Here is a 24,633-nt window from a genome sequence, read left to right as displayed (position 1 = left end):
GGCAACAAATTCCACAGATTCATCACCTGCTGGGTAAAGTACCACTCACAACAAGCTGGAAGAGTGACACCGAGCAGAGCCTAACACTGCCCGACAAAGAAGGAAAACAATTAGCAGCTGTCCAGATCCAGCCCAATTTTCATGGCCTTATTGTGGACGTCCATGTTGCTCACAACTTGGACTCAGCAGCCAGTTACGAAAAGAAAACAGAGCTGCACAAATCTAACTGTATTCATCGTATATGACAGCAACCCATCCCAATCACACTGGCTGTAATCATTACATTTTTAACTATAAATTACAATAAGAAATATATATTCAAATATTAGATTAAGTAGTACTGGTGAAAAAACTCATGGCCTTGACTGTGGATTTCAGCTGTAGCAAACCTAAACCGGAATATTTGAAGATTCTCATTGGTGATGCACAGAAATAGTTGCCACATATCAACACATCTATACTACCACTGTCTTGCATGCTATTTATACAGATCAAATCATTACTCAGTGCCTTGATCTAGAAAAGGGTAAAACAATAACAATGCAGAATAAATTGTGAAAGCTGCCAAGAAACTGCAGTGCAGGTAAATGATAAAGTGAAAGATTATGTGGTGGTTGAAGCTGACCTATCAGGGGCATTTAAGAGACGAATGAAGCGTTATGTAGGAGGAAGGGTCCAGATTGATTGTGGAGTAACATAGACACATAGAAAACCTACAGCACCATACAGACCCTTCGGCCAACGATGCTGTGCCAAACATATACTTTAGAATTTACCTAGAGTTACTGGTAGCCCTAGGTAATTTTTCTAAGCTCTATGTATCCATCCAGGAGTCTCTTAAAAGACCCTATCGTATCCGCCCCATCACCATCGCCGGCAGCCCATTCCACTCACTCACCACTCTCTGCATAAAAAACTTACCCCTGGCATCCCCTCTGTACCTAGTTCCAAGCACCTTAAAACTGTGCCCTCTTGTGTTAGCCATTTCAGCCCTGGGGAAAATCCTCTGACTATCCACATGATCAATGCCTTTCATCATCTATCACGTCACCTCTCATTCTCCGTTGCTCCAAGGAGAAAAGGCCGAGTTCACTCAACCTATTCTCATAAGGAGTGCTCCCTAATCCAGGCAACATCCTTGTAAGTCTCCTCTGCACCCTTTCTATAGTGTCTACATCCTTCCTGTAGTGAGGTGACCAGAACTGAGCACAGTACTCCAAGTGGGGCCTGACCAGGGTCCTATACAGCTGTAACATCACCTCTCGGCTCTTAAACTCAGTCCCATGGCTGATGAAGGCCAATGCACCATCTGCCTTCTTAACTACACAGTTAACCTGTGCAGCAGCTTTGAGTGTCCTATGGACTCGGACCCCAAGATCCCTCTGATCCTCCACACTCCCAAGAGTTTTACCATTAATACTACATTCTGCTATCATATTTGACCTACAAAATGAGCCACCTCACACTTATCTATAGTTTAAAAGGTTGGCTTGTCATTGTGCTCCGAAAGGCCTGTATTGCAATGTCTATGTTGTATTTCCAGCATCTGCAATATTTTGTATTTCAGTGCTGGGAAATGTATCCATACTTCTTGATCATGCTGTTATGAACAGCATGACAACCTTGGTTGTTGTCAACACAAAATGGCCGCTCTGTAGGCATCCTATTCAGTTAGTCTTTCGTGGTCTGTTATCAAATAACTTGCAGCTGCATGATTCAGTGTTTCTGACATGTTTGGTCTCTGACTAAATGGCACTATCACTTTGATTTTGCAATACTGACGCAAAAAAGTCAATAAATTTTGACTTCAGAGCTCATATCCATTAAGTTTACGGAAGCAAGTTAGTGCAATGTTGAAGTATCTGCCCTTTACAATAAGCATTTACAAATTAACAACCACCAAAAATGCTCTACAGCCAAACCCGTCGTCTGTACCTGAGTGTTTGTTATCACTCAGTTTTGAGCATTAATGAGATTACAAACTGATCTTGTCTTCCTGGATAACATTTTTCCACTAACGACATCGACAAGGAGTTAACTTGTCTGGTAAGCACTTACACAAAAACTTCCTTCGAGGCAAAATACCTGCCAAATTTTACCCAGATGTCCACAACTATCTGAAAAGTATTTAATTAGATGTGAATTGCTTTGAGCCGTATCTGGGAGTTGTGATAAGGTGGTGTGCAGCCATAGCTGGCAAAGCAGCAGTTGTTATCAGCGTATTTGCTAAAAACTCTCTCCTCAACACCCACTGGGTGTTCTCAGGATATTGCACACATCCATTTATAAACAATCTTTTCCACCACAGTTGAAACAATAAGAAATAAAGACTAGACACAATAGCAACATTCTGTGTGCTGCACACCAGTTGCTATGGGTCTTAAGTTTCCTTCCAACCCCAAATTATGTGAAGTAGATGCAGGGGTTTCTCTCCCCACCCCTCCCATTCAGCACATATGCTCAGTGGCCACTTTATTATGTACACCTGCTTGTTAATGCAACTACCTAATCAGCCAATCATATGGCAAAAAGTCAATGCATAAAAACATACAGACATGGTCAAGAGGTTCAGTCGTTCTTCAGACCAAACATCAGAATGGGGAAGCAATGTGACCTAAGTGACTTTGACTGTGCAATGATTGTTGGTGCCAGATGGGGTGGTTTGAGCATCTCACAAACTTTTGACCTGGGATTTTCGCACACAACAGTCTGCGTTGGTACTGCTTCATACACCCATGCTGAGCTCATCAATCTCGTCAACTTTGCCTTCAAACTTCACCCTGCCTGTAAATTCACTTGGTCCATTTCTGACACCTCCCTCCCCTTGCGTGACCTTTCAGACTGTCAAATCCCTACCAAATCCTACAGTTATCTTGACTATTCCTCTTCACACCCTGTGAAAACGCTATTCCCTTTTCTCAGTTCCTTCATCTCCCCTATATCTGCTCCCAGGATGTGTCTTTCCTTTACAGGACAGCAGAAATGTTCTGAAATGTTTTCTGTCTTCAAAGAACGGGGTTTCCTTCCCTCCACTATTGATGCTGCTCTCACCTGCATCTCCTCCATTTCCCAAACGTCCAAGCTCACCCCATCTTCCTGTTGCCTTAACAGTGATAGACTTCCTCTTGTCCTTACTTACCACCCTATGAATAAACGACCTTTTCAGAATGGCAGGCAGTGACTAGTGGGGTACTGCAAGGCTCAGTGCTAGGACCCCAGTTGTTTACAATATATATTAATGACTTAGATGACGGAACTAAATGCAGCATCTCCAAGTTTGCGGATGACACAAAGCTGGGTGACAGTGTTAGCTGTGAGGAGGATGCTAAGAGGATGCAGGGTGACTTGGTTAGGTTAGGTGAGTGGGCAAATTCACGGCAGATGCAATTTAATGTGGATAAATGTGAGGTTATCCACTTTGGTGGCAAAAACAGGAAAACAGATTATTATCTGAATGGTGGCCGATTAGGAAAAGGGGAGGTGCAACGAGACCTGGGTGTCATTATACACCAGTCATTGAAAGTGGGCATGCAGGTACAGCAGGTGGTGAAAAAGGCGAATGGTATGCTGGCATTCATAGCTAGAGGATTCAAGTACAGGAGCAGGGAGGTACTGCTGCAGTTGTACAAGGCCTTGGTGAGACCACACCTGGAATATTGTGTGCAGTTTTGGCATCTGAGGAAAGACATTCTTGCCATAGAGGGAGCACAAAGAAGGTTCACCGGATTGATTCCTGGGATGGCAGGACTTTAATATGATGAAAGACTGGATTGACTAGGCTTGTACTCGTTGGAATTTAGAAGATTGAGGGGGGATCTGATTGAAACGTATAAAATCCTAAAGGGGTTGGACAGGCTAAATGCAGGAAGATTGTTCCCGATGTTGGGGAAGTCCAGAACGAGGGGTCACAGTTTGAGGATAAAGGGGAAGCCTTTTAGGACCGAGATTAGGAAAAACTTCTTCACACAGAGAGTGGTGAATCTCTGGAATTCTCTGCCACAGGAAACAGTTGAGGCCAGTTCATTGGCTATATTTAAGAGGGAGTTAGATATGGCCCTTGTGGCTAAAGGGATCAGGGGGTATGGGGGGAAGGCTGGTACAGGGTTCTGAGTTGGATGATCAGCCATGATCATACTGAATGGCGGTGCAGGCTCGAAGGGCTGAATGGCCTACTCCTGTGCCTATTTTCTATGTTTCTATGAGCCTTCGCATCCAACACATCACTCTCTGCAACTTCAGCCACTTCAATGGGATCTTACCACCAAACACATCTTTACCTCTCTTCCCCACCTCCACTCTCCACTTTCCAGAAGGATCACTCCCTCCATGATTCCCTTATCCAATCATCCCTTCCCACTAATCTCCCTCCTGGCCCTTATCCTTACAAGCAGAAGAAGTGCTATACCTGCCCATACACTTTCTCCCTTACCTCCATTTAGGGCCCCAAACTCTCCTTCCAGGTAAGGCAATACTTTACCTGTGAATATGTTGTGGTTGTCAATTGCATCTGGAGCTCCCAGTGTGGCCTCCTCTGCATTGGTGTCAGGTGAGGAGAAAAGTAGAGGCAAGGGGGTTGGGGAGGGGGGAAAATTACTGGAAGTTAGAGAAACTGATGTTCATGCCATCAGGTTGAAGGCTGCCCAGAAATAATATGAGGTATTGCTCCTTCAGCCTGAGAGTGGCCTCCTCTACATTGGTGAGACCCAATGTAGACTGGGGATGACTTTGTTTCATCCATGAATATCAGGATTTCCCAGTGACCAACCATTTTAATTCCAATCCTCATTCCTATTCCCAGCGACTATCGTCCAGTATCTACTGTGATGAAATGGTTTGAGAGGCTGGTGATGAAACATGTCATCTCCAGCATCAGGAGTGACTTGGATCCACTCCAGTTTGCCTACTGCCACAACAGGTTAACACCAGATGTTATTTCATTGACTCTTCACTAAACCCTGGAACATATGGACAGTGAAGATGCATACTTTAGGATAGTCCTCATTGGCTACAGCTTGGCATTCAGTTCTATCCCCTCAAAATTAATCAATAAGCTTCAGGAACTTGGCCTTAATATCTCTTTGTGCAACTGGATCCTGAATCTCCTCATTTGTAAACACCAGTCTGTTCATATTGGCAACAACATCTCCACAATCTTCCTCAGCATAAATGCATCACTTATCAGTGTACTTAGCACCCTGTTCTACTCACTTGAGACTTATGACTGTCGAGCTAAGCATTGAGGCTATGTACTGTTCCCACAACCTGTAGACTCACTTTCAAAGACTCTTCATCTCAAGCTCTCGATATTTATTGTTTATTCATTTATTTATTATTATTTTTGCTTTTTGTATTTACACAGTTTGTTGCACGTTGGTTGTTTGTCCTGTTGGGTCAGGTCTTTCTATTGTGTCTCTTGTACTTACTGTGAATGCCTGTGAGAAATTTAATGTCAGGGTTGTATATGGTGACATACAATAGAAGTACTTTGACAATAGGTTTACTTAGAACTTTTACATGTCTGTCCTCTACTGCCATGGTGAGGCCACTTTCCTCTCCTATCAGATTCCTTCTTCTCCTCCCCTTTACCTTTTTGACCTATCACCTCCCACCTTCTTACTCTCTCCCCTCCCCCACGCACCTGGCTTTACCTATCACCTTTTAGCTTGTACACTCCCCCCACCACCACTGTCCTATTCTGCGTTTCCAGTCCTGTTCATTCATTTCCAATGACGATGAATTCCTTCAGCACTTCTGTCTGTGTTTTTCCAATTGCTCTGGTTTCTTCCCAGATTCCAAAGATGTTCAGGTCAGGATTAGTAAGTTTGTGGGCATGCTTAGTTAGTGCTGGAAGCATGGAGACACTTGCTGATGCCCCCAACAGATTATCGGACTGTACTGGCCGTTGACACAAACGACGTTTTGTAGTTCACGGTGTTTCAAAGTACCAAAAATAGATGAAGCTGAGCTTATCTTTAAACTGGAGGTCATAGGTTTAGGGTGAATGGCAAAATATGTAATGGGAATCTGAGGGGAAACTTCTTTACTCAGAGAATGGTGCCAGAGTGAAATGAGCTGCCAGCAGAGATGGTAGAGTTCATTTAATTTATTTTTATTTGTTGAGATATAGCACGGAGTAGGTCCCTCTGGCCCCTCGAGCTACACCGTCCAGCAAACCACCAACTTAACCTTAGCCTAGACATGCGACTATTCACATTGACCGATTACCCTACCAACTCGTTAGTCTTTGGACTGTGGGAGGAAACCAGAGCACCCAGAGGAAACGGGGAGAACATACAAACGCCTTATAGGTAGCGGCGGGAATTGAACCTGGGTTGCAGGTACTTTAAACCGCTATGCTACCATGTGACACCTTATAAGGTAATCCTGAAATGGGTCATGCTTGATACCTAAACAGATTTAGCATCTGATTTGTGTAAAGGAAACAACTGCTGAACAATAAATGTTTAAACATAGACAAGGGTTCAATATTCACATTCAGGACAAGTTTGGATTGGTACGAAGATGGGAGGGGTTTGGACAGATATGATCCGGGTGCAGGTAAATGGGACTAGGTAGAAGATCAGTTTGGCATGGACTAGATGGGCCAAAGGGCCTGTTTCAGTGTTGTAGAGCTCTCAGGCTCTGTGATTCTCTGTGTTGTACTTTAGAAAGTCAAACCTGGGTCGGGCTGATACAGGCCCGGGGAAGTGTTGTAGAACAGAGGGATTAAAGAGTACAAGTGCATACTTCCCTGAGAGGAGTATCACAAGTAGACAATGCAGTTGGTAAGTTGGCCTTCATCAGTCAGGGCGGTGAGTACAGGAGTTAGCTGTCGAAGACGTTGGTGAGGCTGCACTTGGAGCACTGTGTACAGGTTTGGTTACCTGGTTGACATCATTAAACTGGAGAAAGAGTGAAGAGGATTTAGGAGAATGCTGCCAGGTTCGAGGGCTCAAGTTATAGCAGAATGTTTAGCAGCCTAGGCCTTCAGTCCATGGAGCAAAGGAGGTTAAAGGAGCGACCTCTCAGAGGTGTATAAAATCATGAGGCCCGTAGATAAGGTGAATGTACAGTCTTTTTCACTGGCAAGGGGGAAGTGAAAACATGAGAACGTTGGCTTAAGATGAAAGGGGAATAGGGGAATGATTTGAAAGGCAATTTCTTCATACAGAGAATGAAGTGACTGAGGAAGTTACAATAACCATGCCCAATAGAGACTTGGATTGATACATGGATGGGAGGGATTTAGAGGGATATGGGTCAAACATGGGCAAATGAGACTAGGCACCATGGTCAGTAGAGATGAGTCGGGCCAAAGGGCTGCTTCCGTGCTGTACTGAGCTCTGACTCTATCACACACACAAGCATACGGGGTAAAGTTTACACATGTGCATGGCTGCATTGATTAAGGACAGGCTACTGAGAATTACTCTTTACTCCCAGACTTGGCTTTCTGTCGATAATTACACTCTCCATGCACTGTGGTACACCTGAGAATTGAGAAAATGCTGGAAAGATTGCACCTTATATAACTGTCACATAACTAGCATTCATTTCGGGAGGATTAAAATGTACTGTAAAAACAAGAATGTAATGCTGAGGCTTTATAAGGCATTGGTCAGGTCACATTCGGAGCACTGTGAGCAGTTTTGGGCCCCTTATCTAAGAAAGTAAGTGCTGGCTTTGGAGAGGCCCCAGAGGATGACCAGAAATGAAAGGGTTAAAATACTGTACGAGGAGTGTTAGAGGCTGTAGAGGCTATGGGCCTCTATTCACTTGAGTTTAGCACAGGGGTTCCCAACCTTTTTTATGCCATGAGCCAACACCATTAAGCAAGACGTCTGAGAACCCCAGGTTGGGAACCCCTGGAGTAGAAGAATGAGGGGGATCTCATTGAAGCCTATCAAATATTGAAAGGCCCAGATATAGTTTCCTATAGTGGGAGAAGTCTTGGACCGGAGGGCACAAGCTCAGAATAGAAGGAGGTCCTTTTAGAGAGGAGATGAAGAGGAACTTCTTTCTCCAGAGGATAGTGAACCTGAGGAATTCACTGGCACATACAGCTGAGGAGGCCAAGTCATAGGGTGTACTTAAAGTGGAAGTAACAGGTTCTTGATTAGTAAAGGCATCAACGGTTACGTGGAGAAGGCAGGAGAATGGAATTGAGAGGGACAATAAATCAGCCGTCATAGAACAGCGAACAAAACACGATAGCCTGAATGGCCTAATATGTCTTATGGTAATTCACATCCAACTCCTTTGAGAGTTATCCCATGACTCTACTCCAAATAATTGCTGTTTCTATTCACTGGTTTTCAGAAATTGAATATATGAACCTTTCTCTCAATATGAATGAAACAAAAGAGCTGGTCATTGGCTTCAGGCAAGCAGGCAGTTCACGTAATATTGTCTAACATTAACAGTGCTAAGTTTGTGAGGGTCGAGAGGTTCAATTTCCAAGTTGTGATCATCACCAAAAGCCTGCCCTGATCCAACCATGGTGATGTCATGGCCAAGAAAGCCCACCAATGCCTCTACTTCCTCAGGAGGCAAAAGAAATTTGCCACGTCCCCTGTCTAGATGCACAGTGGCTTGTTATGACAACTGCTCTGCACGTGACAGCAAGAAACTGCATAGAGCTGTGGACACAGCTCAGCACATCAAAGAAAACTACCTCCCTCTATGGATATTGTCTATACTCCTCAGTAAAGGAGCCAGCATAGTCAAAGACCCCAAACACCCTGGACATTCTTTCTTCTCCCCTCAGGCAGAAGATACAAAAGCCTAAAAGCCTGAGCCATCAGACTCAAGGATAGCTTCTATCTCACTGATATCAGTACAGATCTCTTGTACTATTGGACAGACATCTCAGCACAGACAAAACAGCTTTTTCCCCAGGGCTGTCGTGCAACAATACCCCCCCCCCCCGTACACCCATAGTCCATGGGCACTTTGAACCATCTGTAAGTGCAATACATAGACATGTGCAATATTTGGGTTGAAATGGGGCAGCGACCTTCCTTTGATTTCAGCGCACGTTTTTATTTTAAATATCAGCGTTAATCCTTGATGCCATTTAATAACAAGGGCATGTACAATACTTGAAAGGGGTGTCTTTTAATTTTAGAGTTGCGTGCTTTTAATTCAGTTGTAACTTGGCTGTCACTCAGACATTATTTTAAATGTAGTCATTGTGTTTTTAGTAATTGAATTGCCAGTAGGTTGCTTTGCACTGAAAAGAATATTACTGCAATCTTATTCTGCTCAGCAATGACAATAACTAACTAACTCAAAATAACTTTAATCAGCATTGTTATTGTTTTACCTTATTCTACAGCTCAGCTTTCAATACCACCATTCCCTCAAAACTAATCAATAAGCTCCAAGACTTTGGCTTCCGTACAACCTTGTGCAGTTGGATCCCGGGCTTTCTCATTTGCAGACCCCGGTCAGTTCGAATTGGTAAAAACATCTCCTTCACAATGTCCATCAGCACAGGTGTGCCACAGGGCTGTGTTCTTAGCACCCTGCTCTGTTCACTTTACACTTGATGACTGTGTGGCTAAGTACAGCTCCAATGCCTAATTCGAGCATGCTGATGACTCTACCGTTCATGGGCCGGATCAAAGGTGGTGATGAATCGGTAGACAGGGGGAAGACTGAAAATCTGGTCGAGCAGTGTCATGACAACAACATCTCACTCAACATCAGCAAAATCAAGAAACTGATTATAGACTTCAGGAGAGGGAAACTCGAGGTTCATGAGCCAGCTCTCATTGAAGGATCAGAGGAGGAGAGTATTAGCAACTTTAAATTCCTAAATGTCGCAGAGGATTTGTCCTGGGCCCAGCACATAAGTGCAATTTTCAAGAAAGCATTGCAGTGCCTTCACTTCCTAAAGAGTTTGTGGACATCTAAAACTTTGACGAACTTTAATAGATGTGTGGTGGAGAGTATATCGACTGGCTGCATCACAGCCTGGTATGGAAACACCAATGCCTCCAAACAGAAAATTCTAAAAAAGTTGTGATGACTCAGTCCATCACGACCAAAGCCCTCCCAGCCATTGAGCACATCTACATGAAACACTACCACAGGAAAGCAGCATCCATCACCAGCGATCCCACCATCCAGGGCATGCTCTCTTCTCACTGTTGCCATCAGGAAGAAGGTACAAGAGCCGTAGGACTCCCACCACCTGGTTCAGGAAAAGTTACTACCCCTCAACCATCAGGCTCTTGAAATAAAGAGGATAGCATCACTCAACTCCATTTGCCCCATCCATGAAATGTTCCCACAACCAATGGACTCACTTTCGAAGATCTCCATCTCATGTCCAATACTTATAGCTTATTTATTTATATTATTGTTTCTTCATTTTGCATCTGTACAGTTTGTGATCTTCTGAACTCCGGTTGAATTGAGTGGTCTTTCATTGATTCTGATATAGTTATTATTCTATTGATTTGTTGAGTATGCCCACAAGAAAATAAATCTCAGGGTTGTATATTGTGACATAATGTACTTTGGTAATAAAATTTACGTGAAAATTTCTACCTTAATGCATTGTGTAATGATTTGATTGAGACAAGCGTCTCACTGTGTCTTGGTACATGTGACAATAATAAACCAGTACTAATACTACGTTTATCATGGTGAGGGAGCCTTGAGGTTGAAGCTCTGAGCTTGCAAGATCCCTTGGATACAAATGCTGATGGATGGGAAAGAAGACATGCTTTTCTCTGTTAGTCAAGTGACCTCGTTCAAGAGTCAGGGCATTATGTGGCACCTTTATAAAATTTTGGTTAGACTGCATCTGGAATATTGCATTCACTTTTGGTTTCCCTATTTATGTTAAAGATTCAAGATTCAAAAAAACTTTATTGTCATTCTAACCGTACATCAGCTCTGCAGGGCAGAATGAGACAGCGTTTCCCAGGAGCAGTGCAATCATAACATAACAATCGCAACACTAAATAATAAACATAACAATAAATAGTAGAACACAATGGCCGCATGTCAGTTAAAATCAAGTTATAAGTGTCCAGTGCAAGTTAAAAGTGTCCCAAGCAGAGTCAGGTAGAGCAGCTATTTAGCAGTCTGACTGCCTGTGGGAGGAAGCTGTTTAGTAGCCTTGTAGTTTTAGTTTTGATGCTCCTGTAACGTTTGCCTGATGGCAGAAGAACAAACAGTTCATGGAGAGGGTGTGAGGGGTCTTTAATGATGTACCGTGTCTTCTGGAGGCATCGACTCTGAAAGAGGTCTTGGACAGAAGGTAGGGAGACCTCAATAACCTTCTCTGCTCCCCTTACCACCCTCTGCAAGGCTTTTTTGTCGACAGCACTGCAGCTGGAGTACCAGGTTGTGATGCAAAAGGTCAGCACACTCTCAACCATGCCTCTGTAGAATGTAGTTAAGATGTTAGTGGGGAGTGATGCTTGTTTAAGCTTCCTCAGAAAGTGCAATCTCTGCTGGGCACATTTCACAATCCCAGTGGTGTTCCTGGACCAGATAAAGATATGGGGGCTTTGGAGAGAGTTCAGAATAGAAGAGGTTTACCTGGAACAGGATTGATTGCCAGGCTAGGTTTGAACCGGGTTGTTATGGTGAAGTTCCTTATCTTCAATCTGTGGTCTACCGGGAGAGATTTAGACCAGGGGGACCCTAATGCAGAGAGACCAGAGACAAGGTTGTTGAACAAAGGATCTTTACTTGACAATTGGTTTGTAAGAAACACAGGCTCAATAAACTCAAAACTGAGGAATGACAAACAACATAAAGGGAATTGAAACAGAGGAACAGAGCAAGCGCAGGTGTACCAATAACTTAAACAAGATACAGGTGAAAATAATCACCTAGAAATCAGAGAAGGAGGAGTGACAGAGCCTGGAGAACTCTGGTACTCCAGTAATCATGATGTTAGGAGAGGTTGGGCAAACCAGGGTTCTTTTCTCTGGAATAGAGGAAACTGAGTGGAGACCTGAAAGAAGTATATAAAATTGTGAGGGGCATAGATAAAGTAAACAGCTGGTATCTATCTGCCAAGGTCAAACTATGTGATACGAGAGGGCATCCTATTCCCAGGACAGAAATATCAAATTCTACAGGGCATAAGGTGAAAGAGGGAAAGTACAAAGGAACGAGTGGTGCAAGTTTTTGTACAGTTGGTGATGGGTGTCTGAGATACAATGCCAGGGATGTTGGTGGTATTAAAGAGGATGCTAGATAGGCAAATAGGTGGGGTGAAGATATGACTCTACCAAAGGAGGTGTAAGGCACTCCTTCCTTCCACTAACCTGCTGATCACTCTGAGGCAAGATGTAGTACCTGCTTAGTCCCTTGATGAGGGTCACATAAAGCCATGGGAGCAGGTGGTGGATGGTTGTATGAGCAGCTGGTGCATATGCGACCACTGATGCCAGGCAGACAATCTCTGAAGAAGGCAATGGCAAACCACTTCTGTAGAAAAATTTGCCAAGAGCAGTCATGGTTATGAAAAAAGCCATGATCGCCTAATTCATATGGCATGGCACATAAAGAGCAAATGAGCTAGATAGGCTCATGTAGAGATGATGGGGTGTGCAAATTTGTGTATGCAGAAATGATTAACGTAATTAAGCATCAATAGCTTAATTAGTTTGGCACAACATTGTGCGTGTTCCTGTGCTGTACTTTCCCATGTTCTATGTTCTATATTCTGTGTTCTATATACTATGTTCTATCACTCATTCTGGGCAAAACCGTAGACCTGTGTAGCTGGATCTTGCTAATTGGTACTGGGTTCTAACAGGACAAATACACAGTAGCAATTGGCATCTTCAGTTCTCAGTATTATCTCACCCAGTCCATTTGGCAATGTGTTCTGTGATTCTGTTGTACGATGACTGATGGCAAAACCCTCACAAGTGCTCACGTCCCAGACCACTGGACTGAGCTCCAAATGCTCTCCTCTGAACATGGTCGGATGAAATTCTGAGCTAAACCTAAACTGCACTCAGTTCCAGAGATGTTTCCAAGTCTTGCCAGAAAAATGTCTATTTGCCTAACAGAGAATTGTTAGAAGACTTAAATTTACACCCAGTGGCCACTTTCTAAGGTACCGCCTGTATTTCTGTACTTTCGTGGTCTTCTACTGCTGTAGTGCATCCACTTCTAGGTTGTCATGTCTGTTCAGTGAAGCTCTTCAGCCTGCAAAAAACGGAATCTCAGGGTTGTATATGGTTACCTATATATACTTAGATAACAAATTTACTTGGAACTTTAAACTTTGATCACCACTGTTGCAATGTGTGGTTATTTGAGTTACTGTCACCTTCCTGTCAGCTCAAACCAGTCTGGCCGTTCTCCTCTGACCTCTCTCATTAACAAGCCATTTTTTTCCCTATAACACTACTGCTCACTGGATGTTTTTGTTTGTTGTTTTTTGCACCACTCTTGTAAACTCTAGGGAGTGTTGTGTGTGAAAATCCCAGGATCTCTTGAGATACTCAAACCACCCCGTCTGGCACCAACAATCATTCCACGTCAAAGCCACTGAAATCACATTTTTCCCCATTCGGATGTTTGGTCTGAACAACAACTGATCCTCTTGACCATGTCTGCATGCTCCTTTGCATTGAGTTGCTGCCACACAATTGGCTAATTAGCAAGATGTACAGGTGTACCTAGTAAAGTGGCCGCTGAGTTTAGATTCACCCTGAAGGCAGACACAAGATGCTGCAACCTGGAGCAACGCCAAGCTCCAAGAGGAAGCCAATGTGTTGAGCGGTGTCTGTGGGTGGGAAAGGAAGTGACAACATTCTGGGTGATAATGTAGTGTTGCAACCAGAAACGTGAACAATTCTGTTCCCCGTCCCCACCCACATAGTTGCTGCTCAAACCATTGAGTTCTTCCAGCAGATTCTTTGGTGCATTTGATGGGCTGAGTTTGGGGTAATTAGCCTAAAACTCCATTTATGTAATGAAGGAATCATGACAAGTCCTAAATTTATAGCTGCTACTCAATTGCCTTTGAGAAGGTAAGGATGAGCCGTCTTCGAGAACAATGGTAGTGTCTCTGGTGATAGTTGCAGGGATTGAACTGAGAGTCTAGGTTATTCAAATACTAGAATTTGATTGATGTGGATTTTCTTACTTATTTACTGAAGCCCACTTCACCCCCCCAGGGCAAAGGTCACCGACAGCAGCTTGCCAGTCCTCTGTCCTCTGCCAGTCTATCAAGCTGTCCCCAGGTGTAGCCATCCTTCCTCTCCTAGGGACGTGATGTTCAGAGCTTCTGTTGGCATTCCTGTAACTCTGAGATTTTACAAGAAGGGTTTGCTAGTCCCATGCCCAACTCCCCTTTTCCTGCAGCCGGGCGGGAGACCCTCCATGGCGGGCTTCTTCAGGTTTGGCACAGCGTAAATATTTACCATTGCTTCTTGCCCTAAACTCATGGTGAAGAGCTCCATTCAACCCAAAGAGCAAAATGTCTGGAGCGTGCAGATCACAGCAATTAAAACAGAACTCGCTGGATGTATTCTGCAGGTCAGGTAGCATCAATGGTGTATTCTAAGTCATAGAGCCTGATTCTGAATCAGATGCATATAATTCATGAGTGCAACTGCAAACAGATTTCAGCTGATGAGGGGTCTCAACACAAAATGTCGACTGTTTACTCTTTTTCATAGATACTACCGGGCCTGCTGAGTTCCTCCAGCATCTGCAGATTTTCTCTTGTTTATAGACCGTAGACTTTTCTCTTTGTCACTGTCAAGGGTACTGTGAAGTGTTCTCCAGGTGGACCAGAAACTGTTGCCAGAACAACACTGATTTTAATTGCAGTCATCATTATTACGGTATAAATTATACAGGCACAGCATGAGGAGGAGATCCCCCGTGAATTGTGATTCACTCTGAGCTTCACAACGCTACGTGCGGATGGCAGCCAGTCCTCAACAGCTCAGGGCTCCTAGAAATTGAAAGTTTTCCCATTAATTGGCCACAAAGCTTTCTCCAGAATACCAGCCCTGAATGTCAACATAAGAAGGTTTGTAAAGATGAGATTTCTTCCTTTGTTGGCATTGAATCTCTCTGGACCAGAAACCGTGGAATTTCATTACACAGTAACCTGCGTATTTAATTTTTAATATATCCTCTATAACTATATGTATTTTTATTCACTTTCATCTGTCTCAATTCTTTCATCTTTCAAATCTAATCTTTCTTCACATCTTTATTTCTCTTTGCACTCTATGGCCACTTCATTCAGCACAACTGCTCGTTAATGCAAATATCTAATCAACCAATCATGTGTCAATGAAAAGAATGCATATTTCATTTTAATTATACACTCAGTGGCCTCTTTATGAGGTACACCTGCACAACGGCTCGTTAACACAAATATCTAATCAGCCAATCAGCTGGTAGCAACTCAATACATAAAAGCATGCAGACCTGGTCATGAGGTTCAGTTGTTGTTCTAAGGGTGAAAACATTTTGTTAATGAGAAAGGTCATGGAGAATGGCCAGACTGTTTCAGGCTGACAGTAACACAAGAAATAGGACAGGAGCTGTTTGGATAGGAAACAGCTTCTTCTTCCAGGTGGAAAGACTACTGAATTTACTGCCATCACCTAGGTCTCATCGCGCATGAAGTACCAGTAGTTTTGTTTTGTTTACATTTTAACTTGTGTTGTAAATGCACCTTTTGTTTGTTAGTTTACTTGTAATATTGCTTAGTGTTATGTGTGTGACTTGTATGTACTGCGTTTGCACATTGGTCTGGAGGAATGTTATTTTGTTTGGCTGTATACATGTGTATGGATGAATGAGAATAAACCGAACTTGAACTTACACTTGACAGTAACTCAAATAACCAAGCATTGCAACAGTTTGTTAATCTGAGCGCTCAACATGCCAGACCTTGAAGTAGATGGGCTACAACAGCAGAAGACCTTGAACATACACTCACTGGCCACTTTATTAAGTACCTAATAAAGTGGCCCTTGAATGCATGTATCTAATTTAGTCTTCTATGTTGACCAGTATTCTCATCTAAACTAATCCCATTTGCCTGTTTTTATCCCATATCTCTCTAAACTTTTTCTATATGTCCAAGTGCCGGTTAAATGCTGCCACTGTTCCTCCCTCAACCACGTCCTTTTTTAATTAGCAAAATAAACTTTAGTCATAAAGTGTTGTCAAGAAAGATTTGGGCACTTTGGCCTTCATAAATAAAATCAATATATTGAGTACAAGAGATGGAATGTTATGTTGAAGTTGTATAAGACATTGGTGAGGCCTAATTTGGAGTACTGTCTGCAGTTTTGGTCACCTACCAACAGGAAAGATGTAAGTAAGGTTGAAAGAGTACAGAGAAAATTTACAAGGATGTTGAAATTTACAAGGACTTGAGTTATAAAGAAAGATATAAAGAATAAAGAAAGGTTGGGACTTCATTCCTTGGAATGTAGAAGATTGAGAAGAGATTTGATAGAGGTATTCAAAATAGAGGGTAAATGCAAGAGGGCTTTATCAACTGAAATTGGGTGGAACAACAACCAGAGGTCATGGATTAAGGGTGAAAGGTGGAAAATTTAAGGGGACATGACGGGAAGCTTCTTCACTGAAAAGATCCTGAGAGTGTGGAATGAGCAGCCAATGCAAGTGGTACATGCAGGTTCAATTTCAACATTCATGTGAAGTTTGGATAGGTGCATGGAGGGCTTTGGTCCAGATACAAGACAATGGGAGTAGCCTGTTTTAATGGTTCTGCATAGGCTAGATGGGCTGAAGGGCCTGTTTCTGTACTTTTTTTTCCAATGACTGACTCTAATAAATACTTGTAAGGATAAACCATGGAATGCATTTTCATTCTTACATTTGTAGACAATGTTGACAATTACGTTTTTAACGTTAGATAGATCGTCAGTCAGTTCATTTCATATGCAAAATTCAAAGTTCTAAGTAACTTTATTATCAAGGAACTTATGTCTCCATGTAATACCCTGAGATGCATTTTCTGGTGGGCATTCACAGTAAATACAAAAACCACAATAGAATCAGTGAAAGACCACAGTCAACAAAATAGACAAATAACCAGTTTTTAAAGGACAACAAACTGTGCCAATACAAAAAGAAAGAAAAAATATAACAATAATAAATAAGCAAGAAATAAATATCAAGAACATGAGATGAACAGTCCACAACGCTCAACATTTTAGAGGTGTGAATTCTCTCATAAACAATTTTTTTTCTCACAGAACAGGCACTCAGTTTTTTTTTGTTTTTTGCACCATTCTCTCTAAACTTTAGAGATTGTTTTGTGTGAAGATCACAGGAGATCAGCAGTTTCTAAGATATTCAAACCGCCCTATCTAGCACCAACATTCACTCCACGGTCAAAGTCATTTAGATCACATTTCTTCCTCATTCTGATGTTTGGTCTGAACAACAAGTGAACCTCTTGACCATGTCTGCATGCTTTTATGCATTGGGTTGCTGCCATGTGATTGGCTGATTAGAGCAGGTGTAAATGTGTACCTAATAAAGTGGCCACTGATTGTACATTTATATGAGGAAATTACTGTGTTCTTGAATACTTGATTGTAAACAAGGATGTGCACATTCACCCTATCTGTGCCTCTCATGATTTTCTGTAGGTCTGTACCCTTCTATAAAATCACCTCTCCAATTTTAGCACTCCAATGAGTACACCATTCTGTAGGGTTTTTCTACATCCGTGAACCTGACTGGTTCAGAATAGAGAGTTAACTTCACCGGTCTCCTAGATGGCTTGGTATGATTTCGCATTGTCATTTACTGAAAGGGATGGAAAATGACAACGTGCAGGCAAATTATAATCCACATTGTGTGATGTTACTGGTCCACAAATTCTGTGTGTGGACCTGTGCCAAAATATTTACCATCCATAATCTGGAAGAAGATATTAACTACAGTGGGAAGTGCACACCGTGCTTACTGAATGGTATATTGTTCCCAAATGCAAAATGATGGCATTGACAGATGATACCACAAGGACTCTGTAGTACTCTATGACTCTATGACAGTGTTTGCAAGTTTGTATATATGGTTCTCTGCAGCAGACTCCATCAATAATGCTGAGATGGAGATATATGAAATTTTTAAATCCCTCGATCTTCTGAAATATCGCCAATATTAGGAAATAAATCTGAAATATCACCAATACTTGCCCTGATCCAGTCACATAGATGCTATGCCAAGAAAGAACACCTGTTTCTTTACTTCCTCAGAAGGCTAAGGAAATCTGGTATGCCCCAGTGACCCTCGCCAATTTGTACAGATGCACCAGAGAAACATTCAGTCTGGATGGGTCATAGTTTAATATGGCAACTGCTCGGCTGAAGACTGCAAGAAATTGCAGGAAGTTGTGAGCAGGGCCCAGTTTACCAAGAAAACCAACTGTCTTTCCATTGACTCCGTCTACATTTCCCCCTGTCTCGGGAAAGCAGCCCCTCCTCCACAAGACATTCTCTCCTCCCTCTTCCTTTGGGCAGAAGATACAAAAGCATGAAAACATCTATCAGCAAGATGTAAGGACAGCTTCATGCTCTGCTGTTATAAGACTCCTGAACAGATCTCTAGTGCAATAAAGAACTCTTAATCTCATAAATTTAAATGTTGACTGTTTATCCCCTTCCAGAGGTGTTGCCTAACTTGCTAAATTTCTCCAGCATTTTGTGTACTTTGCTTTTAATTTTCTAAGTTACTCCATCATGTCCTTGCACCTTATTGTCTGCCTGCACTGCACTTTCTCTGTATGTGTACCAACACAGGACTGTGTAAAAGTCTTAGGTACCCTTGCTATTTATATTATCTAGCAATTTACAGTGACAAACTACTGACAATTTCTGTCCTATCAAAAGAGGCTAACAGTTCAGGCCCTTGGGGTTTCTCAATCATAGAGTCACAGAATTCTGTAGCACCAAAATAAGCCCTGACATCTAGTCTCTGCCAAATTATTGATCTGCCTAGTCCCATCGACCTGCACCTGGACCATAGCCCAGCATACCCCTCCCATCCAATGTACCTATCCAGGTTTCTCGTAAATGTTGGGATTGAAACTGCATCCATCATTTCCTCTGGCAACTCATTCCACACTCTCACCACCCTCTGAGTGAAGAAGTTCCCCCTCATGTTCCCCTAAAACATTTCACCTTTCACCCTTAACTCGTGACCTCTGGTTCTAGGCTCACCTAACCTCTGTGGGAAAAGCCTGCTTGCATTTACCCTATCTATGCCCCACGTAGATCAGTTTAGAAGAATGAAGGGTGACTTATTTGGGCAGAGTCATGATAGGGTCAGTGTTGAGATGGCTTCATTAGTGGGAGAGTCTCATTCAAGGGGAAATAGAAGATAAGGGGAGGTGCGTAGATACATTTCTTCACAGAGGGTGCTGAATCCCTGGAATTCTGCACCCCAGAGACCAGATCATCATAAAGTGGAGGGAGGTAAATTTTTGAAAAAAGAGGAAATTTAGTGTTTTGTATCCTGCACCCAAGAGTTGAGGCCTGTGTGGATCAGCTGTAATAACACTGCCTGTTGAGTTAGGTTCGAGGGATCAGACCAGCATACTCCTGCTCCCATTTCCCTCTGCCTTTGTGTTCCAGTAATGGAGAGCTGTTGCCATGGTGACCATGAAATATCTCAGTGGTTAAGTGTTGGTAAAATTGCTCTATAGACCACAAAGTCAAAGTCGAGTTTATTGTGACATGCACCAGGGCATGGCTGCAGAGTTGCAATGAAAAACGTACTTACAGCAGCATCAGGTAACCAGCAGTAAAATAAACATTAATTATGCACAATTTTTACAAGAAGGAACACAATTAGTACAATGACAAAAAAAGCCAAGTCCATTTTAATGCAAAAGTGATCAAAGTGATCATAATGTTGCTAACCTGTGTACAGTGCACAGGTACACTGAAAAACTTACTTGCTGCACATCACAGGACATAACATCGGATATATAATGTTTGTTTGTTATGTGCCATGTCCTATGACATAGGTGCTCATTGTCTTCCCAAGACCATGATTGTTCTTGGCAAATTTGCCTGGTGAAGGGTCTCAGCCCGAAATGTCAACTGTTGATTCTTTTCCATAAATGCTGCCTGATCTGCGGAGTTAGAAACATAGAAAACCTACAGCACACACAGGCCCTTCGGCCCACAATGCTATGCTGAACATGTACCTACTTTAAAAATTACCTAGGGTTACCCATAGCCCTCTATTTTTCTAAGCTCCATGTACCTGTCCAGGAGTCTCTTAAAAGGCCCTGTTGTATCTATCTCCACCACCGTCGCTGGCAGCCCATTCCGTGCACTCACCACTCTCTGTGTAAAATAAACTTAGCCCAACATCTCCTCTGTATCCACTTCCAAGCACCTTAAAACTGTACCCTCTCATGTTAGCTATTTCAGCCCTGGGAAAAAGCCTCTGACTATCCACACGATCAATGCCTCTCATCATCTTACACACCTCTATCAGGTCACTTCTCATCCTCCACCACTCCAAGGAGAAAAGGCCAAGTTCACTCAACCTATTTTCATAAGTCATGCTCCCAATCCAGGCAACGTCCCTGTAAATCTCCTCTGCAACCTACCTAAGGTTTCCACATCTTCCTATAGTGAGGCGACCAGAACTGAGCACAGTATTCCAAGTGGGGTCTGACCAGGGTCCTATATAGCTGTTACATTACCTCTCAGCTCTTGCACTCAATCCCACGACTGATGAAGGCCAATGCACCGTATTCCTTCTTAACCACAGAGTCAACCTGCGCAGCAGCTTTGAGTGTCCAATGGTCTTGGACCCCAAGATCCCTCTGATCTTCCACACTGCCAAGGGTCTTAGCATTGATACTATACTCTGTCATCATATTTGACCTACCAAAATGAACCACCTCACACTTATCTCGGTTGAACTCCATCTGCCACTTCTCAGCCCAGTCTTGTATCCTATCAATGTCTCGCTGTAACCTCTCACAGCCCTCCACACTATCCACAGCACCCCCAACATTTGAGTCATCAGCAAATTTACTAACCCGTCCCTCCACTTACTCATCCAGGTCATTTATAAAAATCACGAAGAAAAGGGGTCCCAGAACAGATCCCTGTGGCACACCACTGGTCACCGACCTCCATGCAGGCTATGACCTGTCTACACACTCTTTGCCTTCTGTGAGCAAGCCAATTCTGGATCCACAAAGCAATATCCCTTTGTATCCCATGCCTCCTTATTCTCAATAAGCCTTGCATGGGGTACCTTATCAAATGCCTTGCTGAAATCCATATACACTACATCGGAGGTCCCCAACCTTTTTTGCACTGCGGACCGGTTTAATATATTGACAATAATCTTGCGGACCGGCCAACGGTGAGGGGGTGTGTGTTAATCACGACCAGAATACAGGTGATAAGTCAACTATAAGTCACTTAGAAATGGCTAATACACTCAATTACATTTCTAAAAGGGTTTATCTAACGAATTTAATATTAAACACACAGCGCATATTTTCCTCACATGAATATAGTGATAAGTCGATTATAAGTCACTTATAAGTCAATAGCATCATAATATTTTAAGTAACATTTGGATATTAAACACACAGTGCATGTTTTCCTCATATGAACATATAAAATTATTGCAACACACCAATATCGCTGAATCAGTGGGAGCCCTGGGCTTGTTTTCCTGCAACAAGACGGTCCCATCGAGGGGTGATGGGAGACAGCGATACTCGAAGGTGGTTCCTTATGTCCAGTCTATTCTGCAATTTAGTTTTCGTTGCATTCATTGCAGAAAACTCCACTTCGCAGAGATATGATGTTGGAAATGGAAGCAACGTTTTCAGTGCTTTCGTGGCTATCTTGGGATATTCAGCCTTGACTTTGATCCAGCATGCCAGCAGAGATGTTATGTCAAACATACTTTTCAGCCCACCATCATTTGCAAGCTAAAGGAGTTGATCTTCTTCCCGCGCTGACATGGATGATTCACCGGGGACAATCACAAGTGCGTCACGGACCCATTCCTTTGCACGTCTTGGGTCATTTGAGGTTGGGAAGTAATGCTCGAATTCTTTCGACGGCGAAGACAGGTGATCGCGCACCAGCTGTGAGAAGGACGGTGCAGCCTCAGTCTCTCCCAAAATCCCAGCTAATGTTGGGAACATGTCAAATATGCCCCTGTCCACTCACTGTCCCTACAGTTCCAGTTTGGCTTTGAAAGCAGATACTCACAAAGCTGCTCAAACAGACGTGAGTTAAGGGCTTTTACTTTGATGTGATTGATAACTTCAACAACGTTGAAGCTTCTCCCAACAGTTCATGGCACATGTCCTTGGCAGCAGGCAGAATCAATTCTTCACCAACAGTGAAAGGCTTCTTAGCCTTAGCAATACGGCTAGCCACTAAGTACGACGCTCTCAGAGCAGCAGCATTTGTGGAGATGGTGGCTCTCAGCACTTGCTTCTGTCCCACTTGCTCACGTTTTTTCCGCTCAGAAAACTCAACGGGTTTGTCTTTAAGTACAGGGTGCTTGGACTCAATGTGCCAAAGCAGTTTTGAGGGCATCATTGCCTCATTAGACAGCTTGTCTCCACATATCACACACAGGGGGCTTGGAGTGTGCGATAAAGCCATATTTTATGTACGACTCGTCGTATTTTCTGTTGAAAGAAGCTATCTTTTTTTTTGCAGTCTCGGCCTCAGCTGTCTCTGCGTTATCATCATCATTAGGCCTCTTATGTCCCCTACCACCTCTTCCAAAGAAACTCTCAAGCAACGTTAGTTTTTTACTCATTGAGTAGTTGTAGGTTAATGACTGACTGATGAACTCGCGTGGGTAATGACCTCGCTTGTGTTCAGGTTCAACAGTGGGTGTGACAGGGAATGAGGAAAGGTGCAGCTGACTCATATCGCCAAATCATATCGTTTCCTCGCGGCCCGGTAGCATATGCTTTGCGGCCCGGTTGTTGGGGACCACTGCACTACATTTACTGCTCTACCTCCATCAATGTGTTTAGTCACATCCTCAAAAAATTTAATCAGGCTTGTAAGGCACGACAAAGCCATGCCGACTATTCCTAATCATATTATGCCTCACCAAATGTTCAAAAGTCCTTCCTTTCAGGATCTTCTCCATCAACTTACCGACCACTGAGGTAAGACTCATTGGTCTATAATTTCCTGGGCTATTTCTTTTCTTGAATAATGGAACAACATCTGCAACCCTCCAATCCTCCGGAACAGCTCCAGTCCCCATTGATGATGTAAAGATCATTGCCAGAGGCTCAGCAATCTCCTCCTTCACCTCCCACAGTAGCCTAGGGTATATGTCGTCCGTTCCCGGTGACTTATCCAACTTGATGCTTTCCAAAAGCTCCAGCATATCCTCTTTCTTAATGCCTATATGCTCAAGCCCCTTAGATCCCATGCCTCCTTACTTTCTCAATAAGCCTTGTATAGGTACCTTATCAAATGCCTTGCTGACATCCATATACACTACATCTACTGCTCTACATTTTCCTCCAGCATTTTGTGTGTGTTGCTTTAGAATTCCAGAATCTGCAGATTATCTCATGTTTAAGTAGTTTGCCATTGCTTTCTTCTGGTCAGTGTCTTTACAAGATGCGTGATCCCAGCCATTATCAATACTCTTCAGAGATTGTCTGCCTGGTGTCAGTGGTCACATAACCAAGACTTGTGATATGCACCAGCTGTTCCTACGACCATACACCACCTCTCTCAAGGCTTCCCGTGACCCTGATTGGGGGTGGGGGGCTGCTAAGCAGATGCTACACCTTGTCCAAGGGTGATCCATAGGCTAGCGGAGAGAAAGAGCACCTTACACCTCCTTTGGTAGAGACATATCTCCACCCCGCCACCCAAAGGTATACAACTGTCACAAGAAAAACATAAATTAAACATTAATTATGCAAAATTATAAAAAAAGAACTAAAAACACAAAGTTTGTCATGTGAAGCGGCAAAGATGATTGTAATCTTACTATACTGAGGTTTAAGGTTGTGTTGGTTGGTTCAAGAGTTGATTGGTTGAAGCAAAGTAGCTGTTCCTGAAAATGTTGGTGTGGTGCTTCAGTGTGTACCTTCTGCCTAATGGTAGCTTTGAGAGAAAATGGCGTGGTCCAGTCAGTGGAGATCTTTGATAGATGAGGCAGCAGCTCCTGTAGATGCCATCGATGGTGGGGAATGATGTGCCTGTGATGTATTGGGCAGAGTCCACGTCTCTCAGTGGTTTCTTACACTCCTGTACATTCCAATTGCTGTACCATACCAGACCGTGATGCAACCAGTCTGTAACACGACAGGATTCCTGATATTGTCCTGTCACTGTGTTGAATCTCTAAATAAAAGCAAGTGGTCATTTCACGTGAATTTAAACTATCTCATGTTCTGCCTGGTTCATTATTACACAGGGATAGGTTTGTCTTTACAAAAGGGGCGTCACCATAGCACATAGGAAAACATAACGCTATTACAGAGAAAGTGACCGAGGTTCAGTTCGTGCCTCTGTCTGCATGGAACTCAAAGCTTCTCCCTGTGACTCTGTGGGTTTCCTCCACATGCTTCAGTTTCCTCCCACATTCCAGAAGTGT

Source organism: Mobula hypostoma, chromosome 4 (assembly GCF_963921235.1).
Source record: "Mobula hypostoma chromosome 4, sMobHyp1.1, whole genome shotgun sequence".
NCBI lineage: Eukaryota > Metazoa > Chordata > Chondrichthyes > Myliobatiformes > Myliobatidae > Mobula > Mobula hypostoma.
This window is presented reverse-complemented; position numbering follows the sequence as displayed.